Below are 17,960 nucleotides of genomic sequence, written 5' to 3' on the forward strand. Positions count from 1 at the left end.
ACTATGGGAATCTACTGAAAACATGGTTGACTTGTGAAGCAGATTTTTCTCAGGTACCTGGACTCTCAGGCAGATGAGCTCTGTCTCTAAGATGCCATCTCTACTTTGCCAGACTTTTCAAGAGTACCAGGTTCCTTGTGTGCCACTCTGAAGAAGGCCTCCTGCAAACACTTGGACAGCAAGAATCACCATGACAAGTGGACCCTGCCTTTGCTGTTGCCAAGACTAAATTAAACTTTCAGAGAGAATTTCATTCGTAAATGGTTGCAACTGATTCATGATTTTCATTTCTTTGCCAGACACCCAAATGGCTTCTGAAAAGCCTTCTAGAGCAAAACTAAATTCTCATATCTGGATAAATAGCTCAAATCTCATGGAAGTAATAGCCAATCTTCCATTTCTTCTCCTGCTTGGTATTTTCCCAGGTCCCCCTTATGGCTTCAATGCCTCTACTCTTTAGTTTTCCTCTAGAAGAGGAGTATCTTCCTCCAAAGATAATGCTATGTGGATGCACTGCCATCTGTCCTGACTTGGTGCTGCCCTCTGCTGACCTTGTGGTCGTTTTCCCTCGTGCACTGGGATGGGGCACTTCTTCATGGTGTGCAGTCAGCACCCCACCTGCAAACAACAGTCTAGAAGCAAGACAACATTCTAGAAACATCCATAATTGACACCTGAACCTTCACCATCTTGACTACAATGACCCAGATCTCCACTCCACTCCAGACATGCACTTTGAGGACATCTTACGACACTTCCAAAATCTTAACCACTCATGGACCACAACAGATCCTGAGCCATGCTTTCACCTTTCTGAGTTTTAATCTCATTTACATATTGACTCCCTAGATTCTATTGCTTTCTCCTGGTTTCCAGTTCCCTTGCAGCCTTCACTCTTTCTTTACCAAACTGTACATTGTGGTTGACAGCACTTACAATCACCTCACTATCACATGAGTGACCTCATGCCACTGCACCCGCACCAGCCAACCCCAGCCCTGGACCAATGCTGCAGCTTACCTTCTCTGTTCCTACACCCAGAGAGCCAGGGCTGCTGGAGAAGGGCAGGGAGTGTGTGGACTGGCTCTGCTGCAGGTTCTCCAGCCTCAGTAGGGTACTCAGTGCTGCTCATCAAGTCTCTTTCATATTCATGTACTGACTGGAGAGATGATTAAAGGAGATGCCCAGGAATACTGGTGAGGCTCAGAGTTGTTCTTTACAAAGGAATGGCCACTGTTTGGAGCAAAAGGGTGGTTACTCCATGGGCTCCTCAATAACCTATACTGTAGCCTAGGAAGAAAAGTTGAGTTAGACTTCTTCATGGGTAATTTGAAATTTAAGAATGGAAGTAAGTCATCAGCTGGCATGTGAAGAGACTGAAAGAGGAGGAGATTTGTAGATAGTAAGAGTCACAGTAATAATAATAGAGTCTTTCCCCCACACCATCTTTCTCACAAATGTGTATTATTTATTATTTAGACAACAGAGTAGACCAACCAGTGCAACTCCTCTCTCATATTGGGAATCAGATGAGTGGACCTGGCCAGGGCAGGTACAGGTCTTGTGGATGCTTACACAGTTTGAGGTATTCTCTTAAAAAATGCAAAATTAACATGGTTCACAAAGGCAATCCAAGAATGTCTTAAAATCACTCTTTCTTTGCATTGATCTACAGTCAAATCACTCTTCAGTTCAGTTCAGTCACTTAGTCTTTGTGACCCCATGGACTGCAGTGTGCCAGGCCTCCCTGTCCATTGCCAACTCCCGGAGTTTACTCAAACTCATGTCCATTGAGTGGGTGATATCATCTAACCATCTTTATCCTCTGTTGTCCCCTTCTCCTCCTGCCCCCAATCCCTCCCAGCATCAGGGTCTTTTCAAATGAGTCAGCTCTTTACATCAGGTGGCCAAAGTATTGAAGTTTCAGCTTCAGCATCAGTCCTTCCAATGAATATTCAGGACTGATTTCCTTTAGGATTGACTGGTTTGATCTCCTTGCAGTCCAAGGGACTCTCAAGAGTCTTCTTCAACACCACAGTTCAAAAGCATCAATTCTTTGGCGCTCAGCTTTCTTTATAGTCCAACTCTCACATCCATACATGACCACTGGAAAAACCATAGCTTTGACTAGATGGGCCCTTGTTGGCAAAGTAACGTCTCTGCTTTTTAATATGCTATCTAGGTTGGTCACAATTTTCTTCCAAGGAATAAGTGTCTTTTAATTTCATGGCTGCAGTCACCATCTGCAGTGATTTTGGAGCCCCCAAAAATAAAGTCTGACACTGTTTCCACTGTTTCCCCATTTATTTCCCATGAAGTGATGGGACCAGATGCCATGATCTTCGTTTTCTGAATGTTGAGTTTTAAGCCAACTTTTTCACTCTCCTCCACTTTCATCAAGAGGCTCTTTAGTTCTTCTTCACTTTCTGCCATAAGGGTAGTGTCATCTGCATATCTGAGGTTATTGATATTTCTCCCGGCAATCTTCATTCCAGCTTGTGCTTTATCCAGCCCAGCATTTCACATGATGTACTCTGCATATAAGTTAAATAAGCAGGGTGACAATATACAGCCTTGACGTACTCCTTTTCCTATTTGGAACCAGTCTGTTGTTCCATGTCCAGTTCTAACTGTTGCTTCCTGACCTGCATACAGATTTCTCAAGAGGCAGGTCAGGTGGTCTGTTATTCCCATCTCTTTAAGAATTTTCGACAGTTTGTTGTGGTCCACATAGTCAAAGGCTTTGGCATAGTCAATAAAGGAAAAGTAGGTGTTTTTCTGGAACTCTCTTGCTTTTTCCATGATTCATCGGATGGCAGTTTGATCTCTGGTTCCTTTGCCTTTTCTAAATCCAGCTTAAACAATGCTCAGAGGGCTCAAACAAAGCTTATGCGCACCAGGACCCAGAGACCCCACAGAGACTGAGACAGAACTCTGAGTGTCTCCTGTGGAGGTATGGGTCAGCAGTGGACTGCCACAGGGGCAGGGGCTCTGGGTGCAGCAAACATGTATATGGCATAAGCCCCCTTAGAGGAGGTTGCCATTGAGCCCACCATAGAGCCACCAGAACTTAGGCAGGACTAGGAAACAAACTCTTGGTGGGCACAAACAGAACCCTGTGTGCACCAGGACCCATGAGAAAGAAGCAGTGACCCCATAAGAGACTGACCCAGATGCAAGTTTATAGTTGGCCTCAGGTAAATAAAAGGGAGGGAACACAGCCCCATCCATCAACAGAAAATTGGATTAAAGATTTACTGAACATGGCCCTGCCCATCAGAACAGGACCCAGTTTCCCCCTCAGTCAGTCTCTCCCATCAGCAAACTTCCATAACCTTCATACCCTTCTTCATCAGAGGGCAGACAGACTGAAAACCACAATCACAGGAAACTAACCAATCTGATCACATGGACTACAGCCATGTCTAACTCAATGAAACTATGAGCCATGCCCGTGTAGGGCCACCCAAGACAGACGGGTCATGGTGGAGAGTTCTGACAACATGTGGTCTGCTGGAGAAGGGAATGGCAAACCACTTCAGTGTTCTTGCCTTGAGAACCCTGTGAACAGTATGAAAAGGCAAAAAGATAGGACACTGAAAGATGAACTCCCCAGGTCAGTAGGTGCCCAATATGCTAATGGAGATCAGTGGAGAAATAACTCCAGAAAGAATGAAGAGATGGAACCAAAGCAAAAACAATACCCAGTTGTGGATGTGACTGGTGATGGAAGTAAAGACCGATGCTGTAAAGAGCAATATTGCATATGAACCTGGAATGTTAGGTCCAAGAATCAAGGCAAATTGGAAGTGGTCAAACAGGAGATGGCAAGAGTGAACATCGACATTTTAGGAATCAGTGAACTAAAATGGACTGGAATGGGTGAATTTAACTCAGATGACCATTATATCAGTACTGTGGGCAAGAATCCTTAGAATAAATAGATTAGCCATCATAGTCAACAAAAGAATCTGAAATGCAGTACTTGGATGCAGTCTCAAAAATGACAGAATGATCTGTTTGTTTCCAAGGCAAATCACTCTTTCGTGGCAACTACTAACTTACTGAAGAATATATAGTTTTGCTACAAAAACACTGATTTCTTCAGGCTACTTAACTGAGTTAGTGGTAGTTTTGCAAAGCGTATTGTCTGGAACCATGAGCCTTAATCAGGCCATGATATGCTAAGTATGCACTAGGATTTGCTATGATACAGTGGAAGGCATGACATGTGACCTATCACATGAATGTACTCACTGCTGGCAGAAGTGCTACAGATTCATGCTTTAAAAACACTAATTTTGATCTTACATTAACATATATATATGGAATCTAGAAAGATGGTGCTGATGAACCTATATGCAGGGCAGCAATGAAGATGCAGACATAGAGAACGAACTTGTGGACAAGGGTCGGGGGTGGGAGGGAGGAAGGAGAGGGTGAAATGAAAGGAGAAAGTAACATGGAAGCATATACACTACCATATGCAAAATAGATAGCCAAAGGAAACTTGCTGTATAACTTGGGGAACTCAAACTGGGGCTCTGTAACAACCTAGAGGGGTAAGAAAGGGTGGGGGTGGGAGGGAGGTACAAGAGGGAGGAGACATATGTACACCTATGGCTAATTCATGTTGATATATGGCAGAAATCAAAACAATATTGTAAAGCAATTATCCTTCAATTAAAAATAAAGAAATTAAAAAAAACACAAATTCTGAAAACACAGAAATTTTACTTTAGATGCTGCTGGTGCTAAGTCACTTCAGTCGTGTCCAACTCTGTGTTACCCACCGGGCTCCCCCATCCCTGGGAGTCTCCAGCCAAGAACACTGGAGTGGGTTGCCATTTCCTTCTCCAATGCATGAAAGTGAAAAGTGAAAGTGAAGTCATTCAGTCGTGTCCGACCTTCAGCAACCCCATGGACTTGCCTTCCAGGCTCCTCCGTCTATCGGATTTTCCAGGCAAGAGTACTGGAGCGGGTTGCCATTGCCTTCTCTGGTACTTTACATGATTTCCATAAAAAATATACAGTGCATTTATAATTGCATGTGCTTTTCTGTCAAGCACATTTCTAACAGCAGAGGATGTCTGTCTTGACTGCTGCTGTTAAGTCACTTCAGTCGTGTCTGACTCTGTGTGACCCCATAGACGGCAGCCCACCAAGCTCCCCTGTCCCTGGGATTCTCCAGGCAAGAACACTGGAGTGGGTTGCCATTTCCTTCTCCAATGCATGAAAGTGAAAAGTGAAAGTGAAGTCATTCAGTCGTGTCCGACCTTCAGCAACCCCATGGACTTGCCTTCCAGGCTCCTCCGTCTATGGGATTTTCCAGGCAAGAGTACTGGAGTGGGGTGCCATTGCCTTCTCTGACTTGACTAGATGGTAAAAAAAAAAAAAGCAAATCTTATGCTTACAGCTATGCATGTCTGATGACATGAAGACTATTCTATAGAGCAGAATCTGGCTTTACACATCTTATACCCCTTGAATCCTACTTCCAGTCCTGGGCATTATAGGATGAGTTTGTATCCCTTTACTTCACCTGTCACAGAGTCATTATGTTGGCAGAATGGGCTGAAAAAGACAGCTAACAAGTGTAGATCAGGTAACTCAAGTCATATAAATATAATCCCACTTATACCGAACTAATGGAGAAGGCAATGGCACCCAACTCTAGCACTCTTGCCTGGAAAATCCCATGGACGGAGAAGCCTGGTGGGCCGCAGTCCATGGGGTCACTAAGAGTCGGACATGACTGAGCGACTTCCCTTTCACTTTTCACTTTCATGCATTGGAGAAGGAAATGGCAACCCACTCCAGTGTTCTTGGCTGGAGAATCCCAGGGACAGGGGAGCCTGGTGGGCTGCCGTCTATGGGGTCGCACAGAGTCAGACACGACTGAAGCGACTTGGCAGCAGCATACTGAACTAAACATAACCCAAATTCTACCTCCCTTTAGATGGATCCTTCAAGAACCATGGCCCTTCCAAAGACAAGGAGGTAGGAGTGACAGAAGGAATGTTTAAGTGGATTGAAGCATTGGTCTCAAAAGATTACAGTTAAAAATCTTGCTTTTCCAATACAGATGAGCATGGAATGCATCAGAAATAGGCTGTCCTTCACTATGGAAAACAGCATGGAGGTTTCTCAGAAAAGTAAAAATAGAACTACCATCAGTTCAGTCACTCAGTCGTGTCCAACTCTTTGCGACTCCATGAACCTCAGCACGCCAGGCCTCCCTGTCCATCACCAACTCCCGGAGTTCACCCAAACTCATGTTCATTGAGTCAGTGATGCCATCCAGCCATCTCATCCTCTGTTGTCCCCTTCTCTTCCTGCCTCCAACCCCTCCCAGCATCAGAGTCTTTTCCAATAAGTCAACTTTTTGCATGAGGTGGCCAAAGTACTGGAGTTTCAGCTTCAGCATCAGTCCTTCCAAAGAACACCCAGGGCTGATCTCCTTTAGAATGGACTGGTTGGATCTCCTTGCAGTCCAAGGGACTCTCAAGAGTCTTCTCCAACACCACAGTTCAAAAGCATTAATTCTGGCGCTCAGCTTTCTTCACAGTCCAACTCTCACATCCATACATGACCACTGAAAAAACCATAGCCTTGACTAGATGGACCTTTGTTGGCAAAGTAATGTCTCTGCTTTTCAATATGCTATCTAGGTTGGTCATAACTTTTCTTCCAAGGAGTAAGTCTTTTAATTTCATGGCTGCAGTCACCATCTGCAGTGATTTTGGAGCCCCCAAAAATAAAGTCTGACACTGTTTCCACTGTTTCCCCATCTATTTCTCATGAAGTGATGGGACCAGATGCCATGATCTTCATTTTCTGAATGTTGAGTTTTAAGCCAACTTTTCCACTCTCCTCTTTCACCTTCATCAAGAATTACCCAGCAATTCCCACTCCTGGGTATATATGTGAAAAAGTCAAGAATACCACTTCAAAAAGATGCACATATCCCAGTGAGCAGCATAAATAATAACAATTACCAATATGTGGATGCAATCTAAGTGTCCATTGATAGATGAAAGGATAAAGAAGATGTGATATATATGTGCAATGGAATACTACTGAGCCATAAAAGAAGAATGAAATTTTGCCATTTGCAGCAACATGGATGGACTTGGAGGGCATTATGCTAAGTGAAATCAGTCAGAGAAAGACAAAAACTGTATGATGTCACCTATATGTGGAACCTAAAAAATATGACAAACAAATGAATATAACAAAAAAGATGCAGACTCAGATACAGAGAACAAGCTAGTGATTACCAGTCACAGGGAGACATTATATGGGTAGTGGGGGGTACAAACTATTGAGTGTAAAACAGGCCTAGGAGGTATTGTACACCACAGGAAATAAAGTCAATATTTTGTTTCAACTGTAAGTGGAAAGTAACCTTAAAAATTGTATAAAAAATTAAAAATAAAAATAAAATAAATAGGCTATCTTGTGAGTGTGCTAAAGTTCAGACTTTTTTAACCTAACAGTAAATTCATATTTGCATCTGAACTCTTAAGGCTTGACTGGCATATAACTTGGAGGTTCCTATTTGGGAAGATGGGCTACTCTAATATTAATACTAATTGAAGAACAAGAATTTTCTTTATCCTCTTTGAAGATGACTTGAATAAGAGGTAGTCGAAATCCAAAGAGTAAAGATTAAAATGTTTTTTGAGTTAAATGGGATACTAAAATTTCTTGAGAGCAAAGGTAAAGAGATTAGCTTTAATCTGCTGCTAACTCTCACAAGAGAGTAACTTAATCCTGGGAGAGGCCAACCTGCTTACATATTAATAACATGAATGAGGAGTCGCCTGGTGTCATGCAGAGCTGCCTGCCTGTTTGCAGCCCCAGGGGTTAGTTCCCCACCTCAAACCTCTGGCCAGCAAATCATCTCAGGTCACCTGGGATAAGAAATACGCGGTAGCCGTGGATTGTCCATGCAGCACATCAACTCTCTGGAGGTGATAAAGCTGTCCCACCTAGAGCAGGGTCTGGCAAACTTTATGAAGGATCGAGTAGTAAACGTTTTAGGTTTTGCAGGCCATATGGCCTCTGTCGCATCTACTCAAGTCTGCCATTGTGAAACCAACACACAAAGCCAAAGAATGAGCATGGCTGTGTTTCAATTAAACTTTGTGATGGATGCTGAAATCTAAATTGCATATAATTTTTATGTGTCACAAAATATTATTTTGCTTTGATTTTAACTTTTAAAGATATAAAAGCCATTTATTTTTTATTTTGAGGGCTGTACAAAAACAGGTGGCCGACCAGATTTTGCCCCAGACTATAGTTTGGTGATCTCTGTTCTTAAAACATTCTCAGGAAAGCTTTGGGATTTGACTCATGGCAGGTTTAGACAGACACCACTTTCCTGTTCTACATTTCTATGCAGAGGGTATTTCTCAAGTTACAGGGAATACTGTGCTCCAGCTACTTGGTGGCATCATGCTGAAGATCTAAAACATCTGTGGGTCTCCTTCCTCAAAGTGCTCAACAGCAACACTGACATCTTCCTGATCCATGACGTTTGATTGGCTACTGGTGGCTTAGCTTGGGGTCAAGAGCATATCTTATGGAAACACATTACCAATTAGCATCATGGGCACAGACCCAGTTGGTACAATATCATTGGCACTCTCAATTGTCAATGTGGACTGGCCAGTCTTGCTATCTATACCTGGTGTCCTCTTCCTGTCATTGTGCTCTTTATGGATCCCTCTTATCATGAGTTTTGAAGTTCAAGAAGCTTTTTCACAGAAAGGATTAGTCTCAGTTGCTTACATTTTTCAAGAACATCAACTTAGCAATGTTACATATTAAAAGCATCCTTTTCATTAATTTTTAACCTCAACTTATTAATACAAATCTTATTATTCCATTTGCAAATCTCTATCTAAAACAACAAATTTACCTTCTCTCTTTTTTTTTTAATAGATTTTTTTTTTTTTTTTTGCTTTACTTTTTTCACTTTAACTATGTGTCCTGGAGATCACTTCCTATCAATTCAAAGAGATCTTCCTTACTCTTTTTTTTTTTTTTTTTCCCGGCTCCTCAGCTTGCCAGATCCTAGTTCGTCCATCAGGGATTGAATCCCTGCCCTTGGAAGTGAAAGCCCTGAGTCCTAACCACTGGATAGCCAGGAAATTCCCCTTTGTTCTTTCATTAATGTTTAGTTAAGTTGCATAGGATGTGTGCATGTGTACGCCCAGTCATGTCTGACTCTTGGTGACCCTATGACTATACCCTTTCAGGTTTCTCTGTCCATGGGATTCTCCAGGGAAGAATACTGGAGTGGGTTGCCATTTCCTTCTCTGAGGGATCTTCAGGATAAACATCCTTAAATAGTCTTTAGTTTATCCAATGTGTTTAAATATTTTACATTGCATTTATAAATGTACTCAATGAATTTTATTTCAATGTCTGACCAGGCAAGTTTACTACTTAAACAGATAAGTCCTTTTTACATACTTGAACAATATAAATTAAACTTGTAAATTTTAATATAAACTATTAAACTTATAGAGACTAAAGTTCTTCCAAGCATTTTGCTATCATTTGAGTGTAAACTCTTTTCCAACTTTTATCTTAAAATCAGAAGTCATCTATAATCAATTATACATTTTAATTGGAATCTTCCTAACTAATCCATTAAATTCTCTATCACATCAAACATTACAAGTAAGTAAATATCAGATACACACAGATTGCCCCAATGAATTTAACACCTACACCTAAACTTAAACCCCAAAGTACAGGTACTATGGGTCAATCCATGCTGTGCTAAATCACTTCAGTTGTGTCCTACTCTTTGAGACCCCATGGACTGTAGCCCACCAGGCTCCTCTGTCCATGGGAGTCTCCAGGCAAGAATACTGGAGTGGGTTGCCATGTCCTCCTTCAAGGTATCTTCCAGACCCAGGTCTCTGTCTCTCACATCTCCTGAATTGGCAGGCGGGTTCTTTACCACTAGCGCCACCTGGAAAGCTCCAGGTGGGTCAATCTACCTTCATTAATTCTTAATTATTTTTATGTGATTAGAAAATGTTATCTTGTTGTGTTTTTGATGTGAATTTTTTGACCATTTATAAGGCTATGCTTTCTTAAAAATAACCTCAATTTTAAAGCAAAAAGATCTTACCTTTTAAATCAAGGGTTAGAAAAGTATGTATAGCTCATTGCCAAATCTGGCCTGCTGCCTGTTTTGGTATGACCCCAAGCTAGGAACGGTTTTTACATTTTTAAAGATAAGTGGAAAAAGAAATAAAAGAAGATTTCAGCATCCATAAATAAAGTTTTATGGGAACACAGTTATGCTCATTTGTTTAAGTATTATCTATGACGGCTTTTGGGCTAAGACGTCAGTGTTGAGTGTTTAAGACAGAGACCATATGGCCATCAAACCTAAAACATTTACTCTCCCGCGCCCTTTACTGAAAGTGTGCTCCCTATTACCTCCCCACCCCCCCTTGTTTTTTTTTAGAAGATGCAAGTCATGCTGTGTCTTGAATTTCAAAAACCCCAATAAAGGATCATTGTAGCAGAAAATTTTGCCTGAAGGGTGTTTGGGAACTAAGAGAAAAGAGCTTCTTTTAAAAGATTGTTTATCCTCATCCTCCATTTACCCAGAGAACAATAAACAGTAAAGGCTGAGGATAGGAAAGCAGAGGAGGGAAAGGGCAGAGAAGTGTTTTTTTGGGGGGGGTGTGTGTGCGTATAAGGACAGAGGTTCCCTCTCCCCCTCATCTCCCATCTTTATTGTTGCTGTTCAGTCGCTCAGTCATGTCTGACTCTTTGCGACTCCATGGACTGAAGCATACCAGGCTTCCCTGTCCTTCACTATTTTTCCTGGGTTTGCTCAAACTCATGTCCATTGTCATGTATAGATGTGAGAGTTGGACTGTAAAGAAGGCTGAGCACCGAAGAATTGATGCTTTTGAACTGCGGTGTTGGAGAAGACTCTGGAGAGTCCCTCTAGTACTTTGGCCACCTGATGCAAAGAGCCAACTCATTAGAAAAAACCCCGATGCTGGGAAAGATTGAAGGCAGGAGGAGAAGGGGATAACAGAGGGAAAGATGGTTGGATGGCATCACTGACTCCATGGACATGAGTTTGAGCACACTCCGTGAGATGGTGAAGGAGATGGCTGCAGTCCATGAGGTTGCAAAGAGTCAAACATGACTGAGCGACTGAACAACAGCAACAAATGTCCGTTGAGTCAGTGATGCCATCCAACCATCTCATCCTCTGTTGCCCCCTTCTCCTCCTGCCCTCAATCTTTCTCATCTATCCTCTCACCCACCCATCAACTGAGATGCAGGATCCAAGTGGAGCCGCCCTGCCCAGTGGTGAGGGTGCTTCTCCCTGAGCCCAGGAAGTGTTCTAGAAGCTTAGGAATCCACAAGTTCACTTTTTAGACCCACCTCTAAAGCTCACATGCAGGGGATTCTGCTTTTCCTTCCTAGCTGCCTATAGGACCATTCATCCATCTTCTCTGTATTTGGCTCCTCTTGCCTTGACAGATGGTTTTAATTAAGTATCTCAGCTAAGTCTTTCCCTGGGTAGCATCCCAAACTCCAGTTTAATCTGAACTTATGACTGTCCTGTCCTCATATCAGGAAGTCTTAAAATGTAATATTTGCCTATATGTTTTTAATATGAAATACAGGCATATATTTGATTCATTGAGTTTACAATTTGGATTCTTAGCCTTTCCTCATAAGCAATATTTCTGCAGCATTTCTGGACCAGAAGTAAAGTCACAACAAACCGATGTGTCATCTAGACAAGAACAGAAAAGGTTCTGGCTTTCATTGCTGTTAGCTTTGCCTTTCAGTTACCTCATAAAAAGAATTGTTGAAATGCCTCCAGACTATTAAAGAGTCCAGTTTTCATATTCCAGAAAATCTAAAGTCTTAAAACCAAAGAAACTTAGAGAAGGAAGGAGGAAAACATAAGATAGAAGATAAAAATTTGTATGGAAAGGAAAAATAAGCCTGAGGATTAAAATAAATGTAATTTCTAATTGCAACACTGAAATCATGGCAGGAATCCTATTAAGCCCCTTTCACTGCTTAACCAATACTTTAAAAAAGAGAAATAGCCAGTGAACGGGCAAAACTCAAAATGCCCCCCAAACAGAAAATTATTATCAAAGAAAAATCAGAGTAGTTTGTTGAGTCTGAATGTCAAGTGTTTCTTACTTTTTGAATTTTCACTTTGGCTCAGCCTGAAGGTATGGTTTGTTTATCAAGATCATGAGTGATGGAGACCAGAAGCCAGAGCTAGATTAAAGATTGATGTTGGGATGTTGTAATTATTGGGACTTGTACAAGGAAGCTTCAGGTATGTTAGCTTGGAATGTGGTAGTTTTATAAGGTTTGAAACATTTCTTTAGCTTATTTCAAAATTTCTGTAAGCCTGTTATTTCTTTATTTTCTATTTGCAATTTTAGTTTTTTGTAGTGAGAACATTTAAGATCTATCCTTTTAGCAAACTACTGAAATAGTGTCTATCAAATCTTTAAAAAATGAAAAAGTCTATTTTTTAAAAAAATAGATCTGATCAAAACTCCTCCACAAATAGTTCTAGGCAGCACAGTGCCCTCACTTTTAGAAGGAATTTGTGTGAATGAAATGATAGGTTTTCTAATGAATGAAATACCTTGTTGAGAGAAAGCTTCACAGAAGGAAAAGGGAATATAGATCGACATTTAATATCAAAGCAAGGGAGTAGTTTATAGAAAATCAGATCTTTCACGGGGTGTGGGTGAGAGTTTTTCTAAACTTTTTCCGATCCTCAAATGTACCTTGTGAGATCTTTCAGGAGTTTGAGGGGCCATTTAATCATTTTTATGTTTCTTGCAATGAGGCTGAGACAGAGTTGTCAAGTTTTAAAAACATTTTTGCTGCAAAAGAATACACCAAGCCAAACATAGCGCTTAAAGAATTATTACAATGTGAAAAATCCATGTAACCATACCTAGGTTAAGAAACAAAACCTCAGTAGAACCCTAGGACCCCTAATGAAGACCCTTCCCCCAATTTTTATAGGAATCACTTTTTTGTTGTTGTTCATTTCTAGTTTTAATCATCTAACAAGACAATTCTTTCTAATTGTCTCACCTGTTGTGTGGTCAAATCCTTCAATATAGCTATTCTCTTACTCTCTGCAGAACCCCTGCTTGACCAGTCCCCACTTCACTCACACAGTTATCCAACCCTCTTATTATAGGACTTAATAGGTAACTGCCTAAATGCTTGTACTGAGCCCTAGTGGCTAATTGTCCTGGTAATTGATGAGCCAACTTAACATCCATTCCCCTTATAAAAAGGGGCTTCCCTGGTAGCTCAGACAGTAAAGAATCTGCCTGCAATGCAGAAGACCCAGGTTTGATCCCTGGGTCAAGAATACACCTGGAGAAGGAAATGGTAACCCACTCCAGTATTTTTGACTGGAAAATTCCATGGACAGAGGAGCCTGGCTGGCTATAATCCATAGGGTTGCAAAGAGTTGGACACAACTGAACAACTAACACCCCCCATATAAATGGTAGTCTCCTTCTCCAAAGATTGTGGTTACGTCCTGCCTGCCATTCATGGCGGGGTGTCGCTCCAAGACCTTTATTTGGACATGAAGATCCCAGGTCCAATAAACTCCTGCTATCTCTGTCACTGTCTCTGGGCTCTTTCTTTTGTCTGGAGGCTGGGCCTATGGGGTATAGCCCCAGACCTATTCCTTGATGCTGTTTTTCAATATTCTTGTCATTTCTGGGATTAATTTTTTGTTTGTATGCTTGTTCTATTTTTTCTCTTCATTAGTTTGGAAGTTACACCTTCCCCTAAAGAACAGCCTCCAACATTTCCTTTAGTGAGTGTTGCTGATGAAGTCTTCCAATTTTGTCTGACATACTCCATCCTCATTCTCAGAAGATATCTTTTGCTGGGTTTGCACTTAAAGGTTGGCATTGATAAAGATAATTTATTATACAGGACCCACAAAATGGAGGCTGTCGCAGTGGCCTGACCCACATCACAAGTCTAGAGTAAGTCAGCCCATACTCACTGGAAACACCTGTCAAGGAAAGCTAACATGATACCAATCATGGTCCTCTAACTAAGCTCTAGCTAGGTTACCTTTGTTGTTTAGCCGCTGGGTTGTGTCTGACTCTTTGTGTCCCCATGGACTGTATAGCCTGCCAGGCTCTTCTGTTCATGGGATTTCTCAGACAAGAATACTGGATTGGGTTGCCATTTTCCTCTCAAGGGTATCTTCCCAACCCAGGGATTGAACCCACATCTGTATTGGTAGACAGATTCATTACCACTGAGCCACCAAGGAAGCCCTAGGTTACCTTGCCCTGGAAAACAGGACCTACTAGCCTTGTAAAGAAATCCCTGAGGGGGGTTTGGGATGGGGAACACATGTATACCTGTGGCGGATTCATTTTGATATTTGGCAAAACTAATACAGTTATGTAAAGTCTAAAAATAAAATAAAATTAAAAAAAAAAAAAAAAGAAATCCCTGACCTCCTAGTCAGTCGTGCCCATTGACACATTGCCTTTTCTAAAACTGTAAAACTTGCTGTTATCCAAAATTACTGGGCAGAGCACTCCACTGCCTGTGAGGCAATGTATTTCTCCAATTCATGCCTTATTTTTCCTTGAATAAAAGACATCAAAATTTTATTACATTGCTTTAGTTTTGTCATATGACAGAATCTTATTGTTATAGTTATTATTCTGCAATTTAAAGCTGTTATCCCACTGACTTCTGGCTTCCAGTTGCTTCTACTGAGAAATTAAGCAATTTCTCAAGCAAGCACACCTTGTTTTATTGTGCTTCAGTTTTCTTTTTTTAAACAAATTAAAGGCTGTGGCAACACTGCACTGAGCAAGTCTATCTGTGCCATTTCCCAACCAGCATTTTCTTACTTTGTGTCTGCATGTGACATTTTGGTAATTCTTTCAGTATCTCAGGCTGTTTTCATTATTATTTGTTACAGTTATCTGTGATCAGTGATCTTTGATATTACTATCCTAATTGTGTTTTTTAAAATTAAGGTATATATTTTAAAAACAGTGATACCACACACTTAATAGACTGCTGTATAGTGTAAACGTAACTATTATATGCACTGGGAAACCAAAAAATTAGTGTGATTCATTTTATTGTGATATTCACTTTATTGATAGTCTCAAACTGAACCCACAGTGCCTCCAAGGTATGCCTCTATTAGGGCTTCCCTGGTTGCTCAGATGGTAAACCATCTGTCTCCAGGGCAGGAGACCTGGGTTCGATACCTGGGTCAGGAAGATCCCCTGGAGAAGGTAATGACAACCCACTCCAGTATTCCTGCCTGGAGAATTCCATGGACAGAGGAGCCTGGCAGGCTGAAGTCCATGGGGTCGCAAAGAGTCCGACACGACTAAGTGACTTTCACATTCACAGGACTATTGTCAAGTATTATTTACCATTATTAATATCACACTTGAGTGGGTTATGGGATCTGTTGAAAATCATCTTCAACAAAAGTTGTGTCTGAGTTAGTCCTTGTGGAGGTACCCTTTTTAAACTGAAGTAATATTATATTAATTTCAGGTGATTTAATAGTGATTCAATATTTTTATAGATGATACTCCATTTAAAATTATCACAAAATAATGGTTATGTTCCCCTGTACTGTATAATATATCCTTGTAGCTTATTTATTTTATACATAGTGGTTGTGTCTCTTTAATATAAATTTATTTATTTTAATTGGAGGTTAATTACTTTACAATATTGTATTGGTTTTGCCATACATCAACATGAATCCACCATGGGTATACATGTGTTCCCTATCCTGAACCCCCCTCCCTTCAGAATTGAAAGAGACACATATACCCCAATGTTCATTGTAGCACTGTTTATAATAGCCAGGACATGGAAGCAACCTAGATGTCCATCAGCAGATGAATGGATAAGAAAGCTATGGTACATATACACAATGGAGTATTACTCAGCCATTAAAAATAATACATTTGAATCAGTTCTAATGAGGTGGATGAAATTGGAGCCTATTATACAGAGTGAAGTAAGCCAGAAAGAAAAACACCAATACAGTATACTAACACATATATATGGAATTTAGAAAGATGGTAACGATAACCCTATATGCAAGACAGCAAAAGAGACACAGATGTATAGAACAGTAGTTGTATCTCTTAATCTTCTACCCCTATATTACGCCTTCACCTTTCTTTCTCCCTGCTTGTAAACACTAATTTGTTCTCTATATCTGTGGGTCTATTGCTGTTTTGTTATATATATGCATTTAAAGTTTTTTTTCAGATTCCACATTTAAGTGATAATAGCATAATACCCCGGAGAAGGCAATGGCACCCTACTCCAGTACGCTTGCCTGGAAAATCCCGTGGACAGAAGAGCCTGGAAGGCTGCAGTCCATGGGGTTGCTGAGGGTCAGACACGACTGAGCGACTTCACTTTCACTTTTCACTTTCATGCATTGGAGAAGGAAATGGCAACCCACTCCAGTGTTCCTGCCTTGAGAATCCCAGGGATGGGGGAGCCTGGTGGACTGCCATCTATGGGGTCGCACAGAGTCGGACACGACTGAAGCGACTTAGCAGCAGCAGCAGCAGCAGCAGCATAATACCCTCTAGGTTCATCCACGTTATTGAAAATAACAGAATTTCATTCTTTTTTATAGCTGAAAAGTATTCTCTTGTATGTATGTATGTATGTGTATATGTGTGTGTGTGTGTGTGTGTGACATCTTCTTCATCCATTCATCTCTTGATGGACGTGGTGCATGCATGCTCAGTTGCTCAGTCATGTCTGCCTCTTTGTGACCCCATGGACTGTAGCCCACCAGGGTCCTCTGTCCAGGAGATTTCCCAGGCAAGAATACTGGAGTGGGTTGCCATTCCCTTCTCTAGGGGGCCTTCCTGACTCAGAGATTGAACCCATGTCTGTTATGTCTCTGCATTAGCAGGTGGATTCTTTACCACTAGCACCACCCAAGAAGTCACGTTCAGTTCAGTTCAGTCACTCAGTCGTGTCTGACTCTTTGCGACCCCATGAATCGCAGCATGCCAGGCCTCCCTGTCCATCACCAACTCTCAGAGTTCACTCAGACTCACGTCCATCGAGTCAGTGATGCCATCCAGCCATCTCATCCTCTGTCGTCCCCTTCTCCTCCTGCCCCCAATCCCTCCCAGCATCAGAGTCTTTTCCAATGAGTCAACTCTTCGCATGGGGTGGCCAAAGTACTGGAGTTCCAGCTTTAGTATCATTCCTTCCAAAGAACACCTAGGACTGATCTCCTTCAGAATGGACTGGTTGGATCTCCTTGCAGTCCAAGGGACTCTCAAGAGTCTTCTCCAACACCACAGTTCAAAAGCATCAATTCTTCGGCGCTCAGCTTTCTTCACAGTCCAACTCTCACATCCATATGTGACTACTGGAAAAACCATAGCCTTGACTAGATGGACCTTTGTTGGCAAAGTAATGTCTTTGCCAACAAAGTAATTTGGCAAAGAAGTCATGTAGATTACTTCTATATCTTGGCAACTGTAAATAATGTTGCTATAAATATTGGAGTGCATGTATCTTTTCAAATTAGTGTTTTTTTCATCTATAGACCTAGGAGTGAAATTGTTGGGTCATATGGTAGTTCTTCAGTTTTTGAGAAGCTTCCATACTGTTTTCCATAGTGACTGTACCAATTTAGAGTCTCACCATGGATGCACAAGGGCTCAATGTTTCCCTTTTCTGTATAAAAGTCTCAAGTTTAATTATGTCCTATTTATTTATCTTTGCCTTTATTTCTTTTGCCTTAGGAGACAGATTAAAAAAATATTGCTATGATTTGTGTCAAATAGTGTTCTGCCCATGTTCTATTCTAGGAGTTTTATGGTTTCAGCTCTTACATTTAGGTC

The 17,960-nt window shown here is 41.3% G+C and overlaps 2 protein-coding genes and 1 long non-coding RNA gene across 3 annotated transcripts in view; 1 reads left to right on the plus strand and 2 right to left on the minus strand.

Annotated features, from left to right (window-relative positions):
- PREX2 (phosphatidylinositol-3,4,5-trisphosphate dependent Rac exchange factor 2) overlaps positions 1–17,960 on the plus strand; it is a 787,616-nt gene that overhangs the window by 152,236 nt on the left and 617,420 nt on the right. The window contains exon 5 of the transcript XR_008702181.1: positions 113–261. The gene's annotated coding sequence lies outside the window, so the exon portion shown is untranslated. Of the gene's footprint in view, positions 1–112 lie in introns of the transcript that reaches the window.
- The window catches only part of CPA6 (carboxypeptidase A6), a 309,103-nt gene that overhangs the window by 129,502 nt on the left and 161,641 nt on the right, over positions 1–17,960 (minus strand). The window lies entirely within an intron of this gene.
- LOC129626760 (uncharacterized) overlaps positions 1–17,960 on the minus strand; it is a 39,549-nt gene that overhangs the window by 5,800 nt on the left and 15,789 nt on the right. Inside the window, exon 2 of the long non-coding RNA XR_008702186.1 lies at positions 1,021–1,290. This is a non-coding gene — a long non-coding RNA (uncharacterized LOC129626760). The remainder of the gene's footprint in view (positions 1–1,020; positions 1,291–17,960) is intronic.

The sequence above is a fragment of the Bubalus kerabau genome, chromosome 14 (genome assembly GCF_029407905.1).
Source record: "Bubalus kerabau isolate K-KA32 ecotype Philippines breed swamp buffalo chromosome 14, PCC_UOA_SB_1v2, whole genome shotgun sequence".
NCBI lineage: Eukaryota > Metazoa > Chordata > Mammalia > Artiodactyla > Bovidae > Bubalus > Bubalus kerabau.